The following is a 19,717-nucleotide window of genomic DNA, read 5'->3' as shown; positions in this document are numbered from 1 at the left end:
GCCTCCTGAGTAGCTGGGATTACAGGCATGCACCACCACACTGGCTAATTTAGTATTTTTAGTAGAGATGAGGTTTCTCCATATTGATCAGGCTGGTCTCGAACTCCCGACCTCAGGTGATCTGCCCACCTCGGCCTCCCAAAGTGCTGGGATTACGGGCATGAGCCACCATTGTTATAGACCTCTTCTTCCTTTTAGTTCTTGCTCTGTTTCCTTCTTGCTCATAGGGTCTCCTGGCCCTTCCTTTACTCTAATTCCACTTATTTTAGCAACTCTGTAGCCTGCTTTCTGGAACAACTACACAAGGGAGTTCCCTTATCTTCTCACAGCTCCAGTCCCTGGCCTTGGCAATACTGGGCTTACCTGGATGCTCCAGGGCCCAACCCTGTCACCACATTACCTTGACCTACAGTGAGGCTCCAGGAAGCTAGCATCCTCTGTTGCCAAGTCCCAGCTGAGTTCTGCTTATAAATGAACATTCCTTTTTTTTTTTTTTTGAGATGGAGTCTCGTTCTGTCGCCCAGGCTGGAGTGCAGTGGCGCAATCTCGGCTCACTGCAAGCTCCGCCTCCCGGGTTCACACCATTCTCCTGCCTCAGCCTCCCGAATAGCTGGGACTACAGGCGCCCACCACCTTGCCCGGCTAATTTTTTGTATTTTTAGTAGAGATGGGGTTTCACTGTGTTAGCCAGGATGGTCTCGATCTCCTGACCTCATGATCCACCCGCCTCAGCCTCCCAAAGTGCTGGGATTACAGACGTGACCCACCGCGCCCAGCCTAAATGAACATTCTTAAGAAGTTGAGTCTATTTGCTATTCCAGAGACACAGCCTAATTTCCAGCTTAGTCTCAGTTTCTACTCAGGATACTGCCACTCTAAAGGAAGGCTGTGGAGCTGAGCTCCCAAAATGACTGTCTTTAGATAATAGAGTGCCTTGTAGACTCCCAGAGCTTGACTTGACCTTAGACATCCTCTAGTCCAGTGGTTCCCAAAGGAGATGCAGAGGATTAGTAGAGCTGAAAGATAACAGCGAGAGGAAACCAACAGTGTTTCCGAGCATCTGTAACATTCAGGCAAGGTAGACTAGGAAAATGGTTCCATGCCCAGCTGATCATCAGGGTCACAGGGGAGCTGGGTTGCCAAGTTTCTGCTCAGTGTACCTTTCCCTTGTCTACTGAGATTCCCTGAAATGTTTTTGTTTTTTTGTTTTTTGTTTTTTTTTAATTGAGACGGAATCTTCCTCTTGTCACCCAGGCTGGAGTGCCGTGGCGTGATCTCGGCTCACTGCAACCTCCGCCTCCCAGGTTCAAGTGATTCTCCTGCCTCAGCCTCCTGAGTAGCTGGGATTACAGGCATCCGCCACCATGCCCAGCTAATTTTTGTACTTTTAGTAGAGATGGGGTTTCGCCATGTTGGCCAGGCTAGCCTCAAACTCCTGACCTCAGGTGATCCTCCTGCCTTGGCCCCCCAAAGAGCTGGGATTACAGGCATGAGCCACCGCACCTGGCCTCTAAAATGTTAACTATTTCTTCAGATTCTTTGTCCACTTGTTCTTCTGAAATTTTCTATCCTCCCTACTAATTTTTTTGGTGGCTTTCTCCTTCCTCTTCACTTACTCTATTTCCTAAAATTCTCTGCTTTTCCACCCACCAATCGAGTCCCACACAAATAGCATAGGATAGCATAGAAATCATCATCACTTTATATTTACGATGTGTCTTCATATTTATTCTCATTCATGCTATCTTCTAAAGAACATACCATCTAGATAAGTTCTCCCTCTCTCCCATGCTCAGTTGGCACACAATGGCATGTCTATGAATGTACACATGTAATAGGATGTTTAATACCAGTCTTCCTGAGGTCTACTGTTTCCACCAAATCCCTAAAAGTAGAGAACAATGTAATAGATGTCACATCCCCCATATACTAGAAGGTGTTGAATCACATGCAAAACACCTCATGAGCTTAAGAAACCAGTGTTGCTACAGTTAGTCCATCACTTGCCATTGTCCCATGGAAGGAGTCATCCGCATGCTTACAGAGTTTTGATGCTGATATGGTTTGGCTGTGTCCCCACCAAATCTCAACTTGAATTGTGTCTCCCAGAATTCCCACGTGTTGTGGGAGGGACCAAGGGGGAGGTAATTAAATCATGGGACCAGTCTTTCCTGTGCTATTCTCATGATAGTGAATAAGTCTCACGAGATATGATGGGTTTATCAGGGGTTTCCACTTTTGCTTCTTCCTCATTTTCTCTTGCTGCCACCGTGTAAGAAGTGCCTTTCACCTCCCGCCATGATTCTGAGGCCTCCTCAGCCATGTGGAATTGTAAGTCCAATTAAACCTTTTTGTTACCAGTTTTGGGTATGTCTTTATCAGCAGGGTGAAAACGGACTAAAACAGTAAATTGGTACCAGTAGAGTGGGACACTGCTGAAAAGATACCCGAAAATGTGGAAGTGACTTTGGAACTGGGTAACAGGCAAAGGTTGAAACAGTTTGGAAGGCTCAGAGGAAGACAGGAAAATGTGGGAAAGTTTGGGAATTTCCTAGAGACTTGCTGAATGGCTTTGCCCAAAATGCTGATAGTGATATGGACAGTAAGTTCCAGGTTTTGGTGGTCTCAGATGGAGTGAGGAACTTGTTGGTAACTGGAGTAAAGGTGACACTTGTTATGTTTTAGCAAAGAGACTGCTAAAGCTAGAGCATTTTGCCCCTGCCCTAGAGATTTGTGGAACTTTGAACTTGAGAAAGATGATTTAGGGTATCTGGCAGAAGAAATTTCTAAGCAGCAAAGCATTCAAGAGGTGACTTGGGTACTGTTAAAGGCATTCAGTTTTGTAAGGGAGCAGAGCATAAAAGTTTGGAAAATTTGCAGCCTGACTACATGATAAAAAAGAAAAACCCATTTTCAGGGGAGAAATTCAAGTGGGCTGCAGAAATTTGTATAAGTAGCAAGGGCCCTCATGTTAATCCCCAAGACCATGGGGAAAATGTCTCTAGGCCATGTCAGACCTTCACAGAAGCCCTTCCCATCATAGGCCCAGAGGCCCAGGAGCAAAAAACGGTTTCATGGGCCAGACCAAGGGTGCCTGTGCTGTGCGCAGCCTAGGGACTTGGTCCCCTGTGTCCCAGCTGCTTCAGCTGTGGCTGAAAGGGGCCAACATACAACTTGTGCTGTGGCCTCAGAAGGTGGAAGCCCTGGGCCTTGGCAGCTTCCATGTGGTGTTGAGCCTGTGGGTGCACAGAAGTCAATAATTGTGATTTGGGCCAGGCATGGTGGTTCATGCCTGTAATCCCAGCACTTTGGAAGGCTGAGGTGGGCCCATCACCTGAGGTCAGGAGTTCAAGACCAGCCTGGCAAACATGGCAAAACCCCGTCTCTACTAAAAATATAAAATTAGCTGGGCATGGTGGTGCACGTCTGTAATCCCAGTGACTCGGGAGGCTGAGGCAGGAGAATCACTTGAACCTGGGTGGCAGAGGTTGCAGTGAGCTGAGATCGCACCACTGCCCACCAGCCTGAGTGACAAGAGTGAAACTCCATCTAAAAAAAAAACACAAAAAACAGTTGAGGTTTGGGAATCTAGATTTCAGAAGATGTATGGAAATGCCTGGATGCCCAAGTGAAAGTTTGCAGGGGCACAGCCCTCATAGAGAACCTTTCCTAGGACAGTGCAGAAGGGAAATGTGGGGTTGGAGCCCCAACACAGAGTCGCTACTGGGGCACCACCTAGTGGAGCTGTGAGAAGAGGGCCACTGTTCTCCAGACCCCAGAATAGTAGATGCACTGACAGCTTGCACAGTGCACCTGGAAAAGCTGCAGACACTCAATGCCAGCCCATGAAAGCAGCTGGGAGGGAGGCTGTACCCTGCAAAGCCAAAGGGGCAAAGCTGCCCAAGACCATGGGAACCCACCTCTTGCCTGGATGTGAGACGTGGAGTCAAAGGAAATCATTTTGGAGCTTTAAAATTTGATTGCCCCACTGGATTTCAGACTTGCATGGGCCCTGTAACCCCTTTGTTTTGGCCAATTTCTCCCATTTGGAATGGCTGTATTTACCCTAAATACCTGTACCCCCATTGTATCTAGGAAGTAACTACCTTACTTTTGATTTTACAGGATCATGGGCAGAAGGGACTTGCCTTGTCTTAGATGAGACTTTGGACTGTGGACTTTTGGGTTAATGCTGACATGAGTTAAGACTTTGGGGAACTGTTGGGAAGGCATGATTGGTTTTGAAATGTGAGGACATAAGATTTGGGAGGGGCCAAGTGCGGAATACTATGGTTTGGCTGTGTCACCATCCAAATCTCAACTTGAGGGGGCGGAGCAAGATGGCCGAATAGGAGCAGCTCCACTCTCCAACTCCCAGCGCGAGCGACACAGAAGACCGGTGATTTCTGCATTTTCAACTGAGGTACTGGGTTCATCTCACTGGGGAGTGCCGGACGATCGGTGCTGGTCAGCTGCTGCAGCCCGACCAGCGAGAGCTGAAGCAGGGCGAGGCATTGCCTTACCTGGGAAGCGCAAGGGGGAAGGGAGTCCCTTTTCCTAGCCAGGGGAACTGAGACACACAACACCTGGAAAATCGGGTAACTCCCACCCCAATACTGCGCTTTAAGCAAACAGGCACACCAGGAGATCATATCCCACACCTGGCCGGGAGGGTCCCACACCCACGGAGCCTCCCTCATTGCTAGCACAGCAGTCTGTGATCTACCGGCAAGGCAGCAGCGAGGCTGGGAGAGGGGCGCCCGCCATTGCTGAGGCTGAGGTAGGTAAACAAAGCTGCTGGGAAGCTCGAACTGGGTGGAGCTCACAGCAGCTCAAGGAAACCTGCCTGTCTCTGTAGACTCCACCTCTGGGGACAGGGCACAGTAAACTAAACAAACGCAGCAGACACCTCTGCAGATGCAAACGACTCTGTCTGACAGCTTTGAAGAGAGCAGTGGATCTCCCAACACAGAGGTTGAGATCTGAGAAGGGACTCCCTGCTCAAGTGGGTCCCTGACCCCTGAGTAGCCTAACTGGGAGACATCCCCCACTAAGGGCAGTCTGACACCCCACACCTCACAGGGAGGAGTACACCCCTGAGAGGAAGCTTCCAAAGCAAGAATCAGACAGGTACACTCGCTGTTCAGAAATATTCTATCTTCTGCAGCCTCTGCTGCTGATACCCAGGCAAACAGGGTCTGGAGTGGACCTCAAGCAATCTCCAACAGACCTACAGCTGAGGGTCCTGACTGTTAGAAGGAAAACTATCAAACAGGAAGGACACCTACACCAAAACCCCATCAGTACATCACCATCATCAAAGACCAGAGGCAGATAAAACCACAAAGATGGGGAAAAAGCAGGGCAGAAAAGCTGGAAATTCAAAAAATAAGAGCGCATCTCCCCCGGCAAAGGAGCGCAGCTCATCGCCAGCAACGGATCAAAGCTGGACGGAGAATGACTTTGACGAGATGAGAGAAGAAGGCTTCAGTCCATCAAATTTCTCAGAGCTAAAGGAGGAATTACATACCCAGCGCAAAGAAACTAAAAATCTTGAAAAAAAAAGTGGAAGAATTGATGGCTAGAGTAATTAATGCAGAGAAGGTCCTAAACGAAATGAAAGAGATGAAAACCAGACACGAGAAATACGTGACAAATGCACAAGCTTCAGTAACCGACTTGATCAACTGGAAGAAAGAGTATCAGCGATTGAGGATCAAATGAATGAAATGAAGCGAGAAGAGAAACCAAAAGAAAAAAGAAGAAAAAGAAATGAACAAAGCCTGCAAGAAGTATGGGATTATGTAAAAAGACCAAATCTACGTCTGATTGGGGTGCCTGAAAGTGAGGGGGAAAATGGAACCAAGTTGGAAAACACTCTTCAGGATATCATCCAGGAGAACTTCCCCAACCTAGTAGGGCAGGCCAACATTCAAATCCAGGAAATACAGAGAACGCCACAAAGATACTCCTCGAGAAGAGCAACTCCAAGACACATAATTGCCAGATTCACCAAAGTTGAAATGAAGGAAAAAATCTTAAGGGCAGCCAGAGAGAAAGGTCGGGTTACCCACAAAGGGAAGCCCATCAGACTAACAGCAGATCTCTCAGCAGAAACTCTACAAGCCAGAAGAGAGTGGGGGCCAATATTCAACATTCTTAAAGAAAAGAATTTTAAACCCAGAATTTCATATCCAGCCAAACTAAGTTTCATAAGTGAAGGAGAAATAAAATCCTTTACAGATAAGCAAATGCTTAGAGATTTTGTCACCACTAGACCTGCCTTACAAGAGACCCTGAAGGAAGCACTAAACATGGAAAGGAACAACCGGTACCAGCCATTGCAAAAACATGCCAAAATGTAAAGACCATTGAGGCTAGGAAGAAACTGCATCAACTAACGAGCAAAATAACCAGTTAATATCATAATGGCAGGATCAAGTTCACACATAACAATATTAACCTTAAATGTAAATGGACTATATGCTCCAATTAAAAGACACAGACTGGCAAACTGGATAAAGAGTCAAGACCCATCAGTCTGCTGTATTCAGGAGACCCATCTCACACGCAGAGACATACATAGGCTCAAAATAAAGGGATGGAGGAAGATTTACCAAGCAAATGGAGAACAAAAAAAAGCGGGGGTTGCAATACTAGTCTCTGATAAAACAGACTTTAAACCATCAAAGATCAAAAGAGACAAAGAAGGCCATTACATAATGGTAAAGGGATCAATTCAACAGGAAGAGCTAACTATCCTAAATATATATGCACCCAATACAGGAGCACCCAGATTCATAAAGCAAGTCCTTAGAGACTTACAAAGAGACTTAGACTCCCATACAATAATAATGGGAGACTTCAACACTCCACTGTCAACATTAGACAGATCAACGAGACAGAAAGTTAACAAGGATATCCAGGAATTGAACTCATCTCTGCAGCAAGCAGACCTAATAGACATCTATAGAACTCTCCACCCCAAATCAACAGAATATACATTCTTCTCAGCACCACATCATACTTACTCCAAAATTGACCACGTAATTGGAAGTAAAGCACTCCTCAGCAAATGTACAAGAACAGAAATTATAACAAACTGTCTCTCAGACCACAGTGCAATCAAACTAGAACTCAGGACTAAGAAACTCAATCAAAACCGCTCAACTACATGGAAACTGAACAACCTGCTCCTGAATGACTACTGGGTACATAACGAAATGAAGGCAGAAATAAAGATGTTCTTTGAAACCAATGAGAACAAAGATACAACATACCAGAATCTCTGGGACACATTTAAAGCAGTGTGTAGAGGGAAATTTATAGCACTAAATGCCCACAAGAGAAAGCAGGAAAGATCTAAAATTGACACTCTAACATCGCAATTAAAAGAACTAGAGAAGCAAGAGCAAACACATTCGAAAGCTAGCAGAAGGCAAGAAATAACTAAGATCAGAGCAGAACTGAAGGAGATAGAGACACAAAAAACCCTCCAAAAAAATCAATGAATCCAGGAGTTGGCTTTTTGAAAAGATCAACAAAATTGACAGACCACTAGCAAGACTAATAAAGAAGAAAAGAGAGAAGAATCAAATCGACGCAATTAAAAATGATAAAGGGGATATCACCACCGACCCCACAGAAATACAAACTACCATCAGAGAATACTATAAACACCTCTACGCAAATAAACTGGAAAATCTAGAAGAAATGGATAATTTCCTGGACACTTACACTCTTCCAAGACTAAACCAGGAAGAAGTTGAATCCCTGAATAGACCAATAGCAGGCTCTGAAATTGAGGCAACAATTAATAGCCTACCAACCAAAAAAAGTCCAGGACCAGATGGATTCACAGCTGAATTCTACCAGAGGTACAAGGAGGAGTTGGTACCATTCCTTCTGAAACTATTCCAATCAATAGAAAAAGAGGGAATCCTCCCTAACTCATTTTATGAGGCCAACATCATCCTGATACCAAAGCCTGGCAGAGACACAACAAAAAAAGAGAATTTTAGACCAATATCCCTGATGAACATCGATGCAAAAATCCTCAATAAAATACTGGCAAACTGGATTCAGCAACACATCAAAAAGCTTATCCACCATGATCAAGTGGGCTTCATCCCTGGGATGCAAGGCTGGTTCAACATTCGCAAATCAATAAACATAATCCAGCATATAAACAGAACCAAAGACAAGAACCACATGATTATCTCAATTGATGCAGAAAAGGCTTTTGACAAAATTCAACAGCCCTTCATGCTAAAAACGCTCAATAAATTCGGTATTGATGGAACGTACCTCAAAATAATAAGAGCTATTTATGACAAACCCACAGCCAATATCATACTGAATGGGCAAAAACTGGAAAAATTCCCTTTGAAAACTGGCACAAGACAGGGATGCCCTCTCTCACCACTCCTATTCAACATAGTGTTGGAAGTTCTGGCTAGGGCAATCAGGCAAGAGAAAGAAATCAAGGGTATTCAGTTAGGAAAAGAAGAAGTCAAATTGTCCCTGTTTGCAGATGACATGATTGTATATTTAGAAAACCCCATTGTCTCAGCCCAAAATCTCCTTAAGCTGATAAGCAACTTCAGCGAAGTCTCAGGATACAAAATTAATGTGCAAAAATCACAAGCATTCTTATACACCAGTAACAGACAAACAGAGAGCCAAATCAGGAATGAACTTCCATTCACAATTGCTTCAAAGAGAATCAAATACCTAGGAATCCAACTTACAAGGGATGTAAAAGACCTCTTCAAGGAGAACTACAAACCACTGCTCAGTGAAATAAAAGAGGACACAAACAAATGGAAGAACATACCATGCTCATGGATAGGAAGAATCAATATCATGAAAATGGCCATACTGCCCAAGGTAATTTATAGATTCAATGCCATCCCCATCAAGCTACCAATGAGTTTCTTCACAGAATTGGAAAAAACTGCTTTAAAGTTCATATGGAACCAAAAAAGAGCCCGCATCTCCAAGACAATCCTAAGTCAAAAGAACAAAGCTGGAGGCATCACGCTACCTGACTTCAAACTATACTACAAGGCTACAGTAACCAAAACAGCATGGTACTGGTACCAAAACAGAGATATAGACCAATGGAACAGAACAGAGTCCTCAGAAATAATACCACACATCTACAGCCATCTGATCTTTGACAAACCTGAGAGAAACAAGAAATGGGGAAAGGATTCCCTATTTAATAAATGGTGCTGGGAAAATTGGCTAGCCATAAGTAGAAAGCTGAAACTGGATCCTTTCCTTACTCCTTATACGAAAATTAATTCAAGATGGATTAGAGACTTAAATGTTAGACCTAATACCATAAAAATCCTAGAGGAAAGCCTAGGTAGTACCATTCAGGACATAGGCATGGGCAAAGACTTCATGTCTGAAACACCAAAAGCAACGGCAGCAAAAGCCAAAATTGACAAATGGGATCTCATTAAACTAAAGAGCTTCTGCACAGCAAAAGAAACTACCATCAGAGTGAACAGGCAACCTACAGAATGGGAGAAAATTTTTGCAATCTACTCATCTGACAAAGGGCTAATATCCAGAACCTACAAAGAACTCAAACAAATTTACAAGAAAAAAACAAACAACCCCATCAAAAAGTGGGCAAAGGATATGAACAGACATTTCTCAAAAGAAGACATTCATACAGCCAACAGACACATGAAAAAATGCTCATCATCACTGGCCATCAGAGAAATGCAAATCAAAACCACAATGAGATACCATCTCACACCAGTTAGAATGGCAATCATTAAAAAGTCAGGAAACAACAGGTGCTGGAGAGGATGTGGAGAAATAGGAACACTTTTACACTGTTGGTGGGATTGTAAACTAGTTCAACCATTATGGAAAACAGTATGGCGATTCCTCAAGGATCTAGAACTAAATGTACCATATGACCCAGCCATCCCATTACTGGGTATATACCCAAAGGATTATAAATTATGCTGCTATAAAGACACATGCACACATATGTTTATTGCAGCACTATTCACAATAGCAAAGACTTGGAATCAACCCAAATGTCCATCAGTGACAGATTGGATTAAGAAAATGTGGCACATATACACCATGGAATACTATGCAGCCATAAAAAAGGATGAGTTTGAGTCCTTTGTAGGGACTTGGATGCAGCTGGAATCCATCATTCTTAGCAAACTATCACAAGAACAGAAAACCAAACACCGCATGTTCTCACTCATAGGTGGGAACTGAACAATGAGATCACTCGGACTCAGGAAGGGGAACATCACACACCGGGGCCTATCATGGGGAGGGGGTAGGGGGGAGGGATTGCATTGGGAGTTATACCTGATGTAAATGACGAGTTGATGGGTGCAGCACAGCAACATGGCACAAGTATACATATGTAACAAACCTGCACGTTATGCACATGTACCCTACAACTTAAAGTATAATAATAATAAATAAATTAAAAAAAAAAAAAACAAACAAATTTCAACTTGAATTGTATCTCCCAGAATTCCCATGTGCTGGAGGAAGGATCCAGAGGGAGGTAATTAAATCATGGGGGCTGGTCTTTCCTGTGCTATTCTCATGACAGTGAATAAGTCTCACAAGATCTGATGGTTTATCAGGGGTTTCTGCTTTTGCTTCTTCCTCGTTTTCTCTTGCCGTCACCATGGAAGAAGTGCCTTTTGCTTCCCGCCATGATTCTGAGGCCTCCCCAGCCATGTGGAACTGTAAGTCCAATTAAACTTCTTTTTGTTATGAGTTTTGGGTATGTCTTTATCAGCAGTGTGAAAACAAACTAATACAGATGCTTTGCTCTCCTCTCAAATCAGCAGGCATTGACTCAGAGAGACTGATATGTCTCTTAGGGAATATTAGGAACTACTATCTAATACTTGCTTGAAAATATAAAGGAAAAAGGCTTGAAGTGGCAGAGCAAAGAGAGAGAGAGGCAGAGACAGAGACACGGAGAATGGCCCTGGGAGCAATGTGCACTTGCACGTGTACTTGTAGAGCAATGATGTTTCCTGGTGAACCGTATGTGTGATATGCTGGATGGAGATGACCCAGAGTCACCTGCAAAGGGACCTGGCCCACAAACTCTGCCTGGTGGGATGAACTGAACCAGCAGAGGGGTATACCCTTGCTGTGGAGAGCCTCAATGTTGGTAGCTGACACAACCATTGTGGGGAGTCAGCGCCTGATCTACGACAACACCATTGGGAGGCTCTTGAGGGCCATCTCAGAGAAACCACAGAGATAAAGCTTGAGTGAAGAGTACACTTGGAAACTCTGCAAGGCCACAGGCCAACTGCACAGCAGCCAGAAACTGTACCCTTTCCTGAATCCCTTTCTCCATCTTCATGAGGGCCAGAAATAGCAGCTAGCAAGTAGTTAAGAAGCCAGTGGAGAAAGAAAAGCAGCCATCTGCCCCAGTCCTATTCGGCAGGCAGTACAGAGTTGAGGGAGCAGTAAAGCTTCAGATGGGATTAAGTATTATCTGGGACTGGGCATATTAACTATGAGAAGAAACTTACTCTCATGACTAACAGGACGAGACAAATCTTAAGACCTGCCCAGGACTTGCCAGGCCCAGGACAAAAACTAGTCTTCAGAGCAGAATCAAAGGGACATGAGGGGAGTTGAGTTCAGTGTAGCAAGGACTTATAATGGCACACAGACTATGATGAGCAGGGGAGCAGATAAGGACCTATGAAAACATTCGCTGACCTACAATTAAAATACATGGGAAGGATGTGGACTTTCTGTTTTGACTTGGTCACTCTCACGGCAGTCTTTACTATGACCAGAGATTGGGCTTACAACCCGGAAATGGTGGATGCTTTTTAGCTTCCAGGTACTTGATTGCCATTACGTACCCTGCCACTGATGAAATGGGAGGTGACTTGGTTATGGATTTATAATCCAAACCACTAGGCTTTCTATAGAGTGTTGAATAGCATGCTTTTCTATTCAGTTATATTTTTGCATAAAAATACAAATCTTTAATAAAACCAGATCAGCATAAACTAGTACTAGCAGAATATAAACTATTGTTTTAAATCATGAATTCTCTATTTCTGTAAGGAAATAGGAATATCTAGATATTTTCTTTCTAGTCCAGAGGTTCATGTATGCATAAAAAAATGCTAGGACCTTGTTAAAATACAGGCCTAGGCCCTGTCCACAGCGATTCTGGGTTAATAGTCTTGGGACAGGACTGAGGACTCTGCATTTTGATGAGTACTCAAAGTGACTCTAATGTCTTTTGCAATTTAAGAAAGATTGTTTTATTGGGTACAACGTACACTACCCAGGTGATGGGTGCATTAAAGTGTCAGACTTCACCACTATACAATTCATCCACATAACCAAAACCACTTGCACCCCAAAAGCTATTGAAATAAAAAAGATTGTTGTAATTATTAGTGATGATATTACCACTCTTTGTTCAGTCTAACCCTTTGCTTTTACCTTGTACTTAAGTGGGACTAGTTTACCTTGAATTTTTTAGGTTAACATGAGAACATTTTGAGGAGCATTCAGCTTTAGCAACTTTATTAGACATCAAACCTATTAACACTTCTCTCATATAGGAAACTAATAAATTTGTTCTATTTACCTGACTTCAAGTTTATTAGAATACATATTTGCCTATTTTTTTGTGGCTCCTTTTCTGCAGGTGACAGAAATAAATAAAATGACCAGTTTAATTGTAGCTTCACAGTGATTTCCCTACCAGAACTACCGTACCAATTAATAACAAACAAAACTGAAGTGTATTCACTAAACACTTTCCAAAGTACAGATCACACACACGGGATTAAATACAAGTCTGCCTCTGATATATGTTCCTTAAAAGCTTGGGGTTTAAAAATCTAAGCTATCCCAGTTCATTTAATTGGAATTTAACAGGATTTTTAAACAGATAAGGTAATTTCTTCACACACTCAGAGATCGTCAGAAACAGGTGTGATTAGAATAGTAAAAATCAGGAGGGAGGAAATCTATCTAGTTCAAGGATTTAATCAGAGGCTCCAGTCAATGACCTATAAAGTCCTTTTTTTCTAAAATTCTGCCATTTGTTTTTCTCCATTAAATTTCTTCCTGGCTCTTGCTCATCATTCCAGCCTGTTGAGAACAATTGAAATCTTGGTTTTGTCTTCTCTCATATTAGCTATTCCCCCAACTTCCAATTTGATATACATATGTATGAAGAGGTCCTTTCAAGCTGGTGATAAAAAAACCCAGACCAGGACAGATCCGTAACTTTACCACAGTGCAAACAGACCTATTCTACAAGCAACACATACATACATTGCCCCAACTTGCACCTGAAACCTCAATATACAGCTATAATCACACAGAAAAAGCAGAAAGGTAGCAAATATACTATTCCCTATAGTTGGTCAGAGACACATAGTAGGTGTGAGTTAGGGTTTATTAGAATACAAATTTGCCTGTTTTTTTGTGGCTCCTTTTCTTCAGGTGACAGAAATGTGCCCCTACACTGAGGGTGGGGGCATCAGGATGGGACTGGAAGAAGAGTCTACGAAGGACCTCAGGGCATTCATAATAATCATGAACAAGTACATTGAGTTGACTGTTTAACAGTGGCCACGCTTCCTTCACTATGCTAACACTGTGTATGCATTATCTCATTCATGCCCACAACTCCTTATAGGAGAGAACTAGTGGCTACCAGCATAGGCTTTGGCGCCAAATGGCTTGGATTTGAATCTTGACTCTGGTACTTACTCGTTGAGGCCTTGGGAAAGCTACTCTCTGCTTGAAAAGCCTCATTTGAAAATGACAATAGTAATAGCACTACTTGTGGGCTTGTGCAATTAGGTAGGGACTCTAGCTGCTTTAACAGATGAGCCCTTAAATCTTACTGGCTTAATATAATAAAGACTGACTGCACGTGTAAAGTTGTCCAAATGAGTGTTCAATGGGCAACCTTCCACATGGAAATTCAGTTCACATTCCTTCCATTTTGTGATTCTGCTAACTACCAGATAGAGGAAGATCGTCTGGAGAAGAGCTGGGTGGATGAGGGGAGGGGTTATGGATCAGACCTAAAGGCAATACACTTTCCAGAATACCCGGGAGCCACTCATGGCAAGGCAGGCTGAAAAACAAAGTCTCTGTGTCTAGGAGGAAAAAGAAATGAATTTGGTCTCTTCTATGCTTATTGGGAGATTAAACATTAAATTCCTTGAAACAGTACCTAGCACCCAGTAAGTGCTCAATAAATGATAGTGATTATTACCATTTATGTTGCGCCAGTAACGGCTTTTTTTTTTTTTGGATCCAGATTTTCGCTCTTTTCGCTCTTGTTACCCAGGCTGGAGTGCAATGGGGTGCTCTTGGCTCACTGCAACCTCCGCCTCCCAGGTTCAAGCGATTTTCCTGCCTCAGCCTCCCGAGTAGCTGGGATTACAGGCATGCGCCACCACCATGCCCGGCTAATTTTGTATCTTTAGTAGACACAGGGGTTCTTCATATTGGTCAGGCTGGTCTTGAACCCCTGATCTCAGGTGATCTGCTGCCTCGGCCTCCCAAAGTGCTGGGATTACAAGCGTGAGCCACTGCGCCCGGCCAGCTGTATTTCTTATATGTCTTCCTGATGCCTATGACCAGCTGTCTTAACCTTTCACTTTAGAGTTCCCTTGGATTTAGCCTGTTGGACTGGTGATGCCTGCGGGGTTCTCTTCATAATTATTGGAAACTTCCAGGCATTAAAGCTGGCTCTGTTCTATGGACACCAACCCCGGCCTCTTTTCTGAACCTTAGTAGTCACTGAAACACTAGCAGGATATGAGAGCAGGGACAAAACTGGGAGAGGTGGTGTGGGTCTGGACTGCCCCCTGAAGATCCCTGCAGCCTTGGCATGGCAGAGCCCCTCCTGCATTCCCAACATGCGGGAGGCTTTCACAAAAACCTTTGCATGAAAGTCCATGATTTAAAGTTTGTCTGTGCCATCATTTAATCAATAATGGGGCAAGCGACTTAATCTATATCCCCCTAACCCCAAAAAACTCATAAACATAGCCTGACTAAAATGTTTCCAAGTAGGCGGGGTACAGGACCTTTGAATATGATAGTGTAGGTATATTTTTTTCTGTCTTGGGTAAAATATTTGCCATGCATGGAACAAATTGAACTGTGACTTTTGTTTTCCAGTCACTATAGTAGATATAAATCAACTTTGAAAAATTGATTATGCTTTTGTTAGCAATAAGAAAATGGTTAGCATCTGCACTTGAATTCCAACTCCGTATCTTACTAGCCTTGGGACTATGGGCAAGTTATTTAATTACTCCAAATCTCAGTATCTTTATCTGGTAAATGAGGATAGTAACAGATCATAGAGTGGTGTTGCACAGTACCTGGAAATAGTAAACTCCAGAAAGGGTAGTTTTTATTTTTGTTATAATGATGACCAAAGACACACACAACCCCACACTCCTTCCCTGTAATGGTGAGGGACAGATACATGTGTTCCTCATGGCTCCCTCAAGGCCCTGAATACTCTAACTGGGGTTTTGAAGAATGTTTTGAAAGAGTTGCCTGTGGCATTCTAACTCTGCATTTTTCCCTTCATAGAAGCATCTATCTTCCCTCATTATCTTCTGTACACATCTAAGAGGGAGATACCCCAAACAGCTAAAGTCATTATCTAAGCAGTGTGCTAGTACATAGAGGCTGAGGACTTCAGAAGGTAGGTGTTTGTGGGGTGAGCAATGCAGATGTGAGGGAAGTTCCCAAAGCAAAGCCTGGTTGAGGCTAGGGCTAGAGAATCCTAAGTGCAACCCACGTCTCATTCAGTCTCCTTGTTAATCTTCATGACGGTTCTGTTTGTTGAGAAAGGGCTCCCCACTTAGCCTCAAAAGTCTTTCTGAGGATCTGGACAGTCATGGGCTCTTATCCTAGAGAAATGCATTCATGGCCACTCACATAAAGGTTTGCAATCAATTTTAAGACTCCCATGGGGCCCATCTGTGGATCTCAGATCTAGACACACTCTTCACATGGCCCATTTGTTTCTGTATGTGGGGAAAAACAATGCCCTGAAAGCTTAGCAGAGGATGCACATGGTGAACCCTTCCAAGAGATAATGAGACTACCTTAAGGCAGCAGCACAGAGGAGAGAAAATAGAGGACTCACTTCAGTGCGTAAAGACTCGGGCACTCCATATATTAGGAGGTGGTGAGGTAGAGGGAGGTTCCAAGGATGACTCCAAGTTTCTCAGTTTAGTTGACAGGCTGGTGCCATTCACCGAGACAGGGAATGCAGGGAGGGAAGGAGGACAATGATTTGACACACCTGTGGGATATCTCATGGGGATATCCCAGAGGTGGTTAAATCTGTATTGACAGTTCAGGAGAGAGCTACACATAGAGATTTGGAGGTCAGCGTTTTATCAGAGGTCATTGAATTTATGGGACGAGCTGAGAAATCGCAGGAAGATTGTATGGCGTGAGAGGAGGCCACGGTCAGAGTCCTAAGAAACACTGACAGAGAAGGCCATATTTCCCAAACCTCAGGCATTCGCAAACCCCAGGCTCATGTCACCTGTGCTATGATTTTCTTGGGATTTTTTTCTCCATTCAGTTCTCTGTTTTGTAAGTTTTGAAAGGGAACATGTTATCCCCGTAATAAATGAGAAAGTAGTATCAATTGTAATAGATAGTAATCTTAAAATATCTACCAATGGAAATAGAAAACCAAAACCTCTTTTTCTGTATTCCTGCTGGTGACTATCGGCCAGAGAAGGCTCTATGTCTGAGACTGCTCTCTCTCTCTGTTTTTAGAAAAGGAAGATGAGCAAGTGTTAGAGAGGTGTTAAAGACATACTAATATGAAACTGAGATTTTCTCTTTGTTTAAATCAGAAGAATTAGAAGAGAATTTAAAAAGCATCAACGTTCTCACTATAAAACTTGTGTTTTATTAGTGTTGAAGGCTCAGATATAGAAGGTACAATTTCACGCAGCATTCGCAGCTCTAGTTGAGACCTTGTACCATCTAAGATGATCTCTTCTGCCACCACAGTATGAATCTCTCACTTGGAAAAACCAGGAGAGATGGAGTCATAGTATCCGGGAGTGGAGAGGTCCAAGAGGGAGTGAGTGGTCAGTGTCCGAGGCTGCAGAGAGGCTAGGCAAAGTCAGGACTGAAAAGCAACCCCTGGATTTGGCAACCAAGGATCACCGGTGCCTTTGGCAGAGTGAATTTAATGGCATGGTGAGGGGTGAAAGGTAGAATGTAGCAGGTTGAAGAGTGAATGGGAGATGACAGTGGGAAAAATGAGCATGAGGAGCTTAGCTGTGAAGGAGAGAGATAAGGCATTCAAAGAGATGGTGTTTTGCTTATTTTTGTAAAACATGGGAGATATTCCAGCATGCTTTTAAGTATTAGGGAAGGTAGTGGATGCACAGCTGTAAATACTGGAAAGGGGATAACAGATGAAGCAAAGTCTCAGTTTGGGGGAAGATGGGAAGGGTTCAGATCAAGAGCACGGGTGGACAGACCAACTCAGAATAGAAAATGGGTCATCTTCTCCTAGCTTTGAAGGTACAAGGTGAGGACACATGCAAGCCCAGGTGATTGCTTGAGTATAGGAGTGGAAAGTGCAAGGAGTTTACATCTGGAGCCTAGTGTTCCTCTGCTAAGTAGCAGGTGAGATTATATCTGGGGGCAGAGAGAGAGAGAGCATGAGAGACTGATCATAAGGAATTGGCTCACGTAATTGTGGAGGCTGAGACAAGTCCAAACACCTGCAGGGTAACCTGGCAGGCTGGAGACCCATAGAAGGGTTGATGTTGCAACTTGAGTCCAAAGGCAGTCTAAGGCAGAATTCCCTTCTCCTTCTGGGGACTTCACTCACTTTCCAAGTAAGGATTTCTTCAACTGATTAAATGAGGCCCACCCATATTCAGAGGGTAATTTGTTTTACTCAAAGTCTACTGATTTAAATATTAATCTCATCTTTAAAAAGTATTTTTACAGCAACATTCAGACCGGTGTTTGACCAAATATCTGGGCACCATGACTTAGCCAAGTTGACACGTAAAATTAGACCATCACAGAGTATTAATCATCCCATTTATATCAATAGTGAAAATATGAGATCACGTAGATCAGGAGAAGACTATAAAATGTGGAGAGAATGTGGATTCTAGGAGGTTCTGGCTGGCAGTAGGTGCTCTGTTGACCAGATGTTCACTCTCCTTTTTTTTTTTCTCCTAACAAATTTAAGATTTTACCTGATTCTTGGCCACAGGGTTTCAAGGGAGCCAGAGTTAATGAAGACAGCATGGAAGGCCACAGCTGAGACCTTCCTGTGGGAGTCCACCTCACCTACAAGAAGAGCTACCATTTTAACACAGGTGGATAAACCCCATGAAAGTGAACCTCCTAAATGCAAATTCTGATCTTGAAGCCCCAGTTGGCAAATCTACTGGAGACCCTCCCTAGCAACAAGATGTAGATACTTTAGAGATAACAAACTATACAAGTTGTCTTCCGTTCTTTCTCCTTCCTCTATTTTCAATACTGATAAAATACGTATACATTTATCTTGTTGAGCTCAGTAGGATTATTTAGCTCTATTTTCATGGCTGCCTTTTCTTAATGTAATAGAATTTCCAATCGAGCTTATTACTTCCTCCTGAGGCCCTCTCACATCCATCCTGTCCTTGGCAAAGATCTTTGGAAACTAGCCTGGGACATACCTAGTGGTAGGCCACCTGCTCTGGGTTGAGGGTGGATCTATTCTAGTCAGAGGCTTTGTGATCTGGACAAAGGAATTGAGTCTGTGGCTGTCAAATTGTCAGGCAATACTAAATTTGGCTGGCCAGCTGAATTCTAGCAGAAAATCATGCAAAATAAGGTTTAGCAATTGGGGAAAAACGGCCCACAGGAAAAACAATAGGATGAAATTCTGTAGGACTACACGGCCATAGAATTCTAACTTGAGGGCTGCAACCAGCTATGTGACCTTGTAGTACAAGGACCAGTCTTCAGATACAAAATAGTTTGGAGTTAAAGGGATCTTTGAGAAGAAGCCATTATCTACCCCCTCCTCCCAATTTTATATGCCCTAAGAAAAAGGTTTCTTTCAACTTAGAAAGGTATGATTCTTGAAGTGCACTTCCTCCGAGTTTTCCTGAGCCGCTCAATCAAAATGACTCGCACCTGCCCATCCATTCCCATTGGTTCATGCTCCTACCCTGCAGTACTGGCTTCATTATGCCTCACCTTGTACACCTGTCTGATTCCTCTTCTAGATTATCAGCACCTTGACAATAGGATCATATCTTGTGTATCCCTGAATTTCCAGAGACAATGATAGTGCCTGCCACATAATTGTTGGTCAATAAATTTTGGTTCAATAATAACAAGAAACTCCCATTTAAAAAATGTGTTATGGTTATTCTTTCTCAATCCGGATGCTCTCCTCTATACACAGTTTTATTCGGTAACTCTCTTAAAATTGTAAAGGTGAGAAATTGAACACAGTTCCCCAGGTCATTGAGCAGCACGAGATACAGGGAGAAAAAAAATGCTTTGTGCCTGAATACTTTACTTCTGGTTGGAGAAAATAAACACTGCACTGGATTATTCTTAAAGATATATCACATTACGTTTGTGATCAACTGAAATGCTACGATATTTGCATGTGGATTTCTGCAAA

General features: G+C 43.2%; 1 long non-coding RNA gene across 1 annotated transcript; it reads left to right on the top strand.

Annotated features, from left to right (window-relative positions):
* The first annotated feature begins 1,797 nt into the window (after window positions 1–1,797).
* LOC144339994 (uncharacterized) lies at window positions 1,798–19,372 on the top strand. Its single transcript, XR_013415657.1, has 3 exons — window positions 1,798–2,331; window positions 10,692–10,745; window positions 18,305–19,372. It is a non-coding gene; the product is annotated as an uncharacterized LOC144339994 (long non-coding RNA).
* The last annotated feature ends 345 nt before the right edge of the window (window positions 19,373–19,717 follow it).

The sequence above is a fragment of the Macaca mulatta genome, chromosome 3 (genome assembly GCF_049350105.2).
Source record: "Macaca mulatta isolate MMU2019108-1 chromosome 3, T2T-MMU8v2.0, whole genome shotgun sequence".
Classification (NCBI taxonomy): Eukaryota; Metazoa; Chordata; class Mammalia; order Primates; family Cercopithecidae; genus Macaca; species Macaca mulatta.
This window is presented reverse-complemented; position numbering and strand designations above follow the sequence as displayed.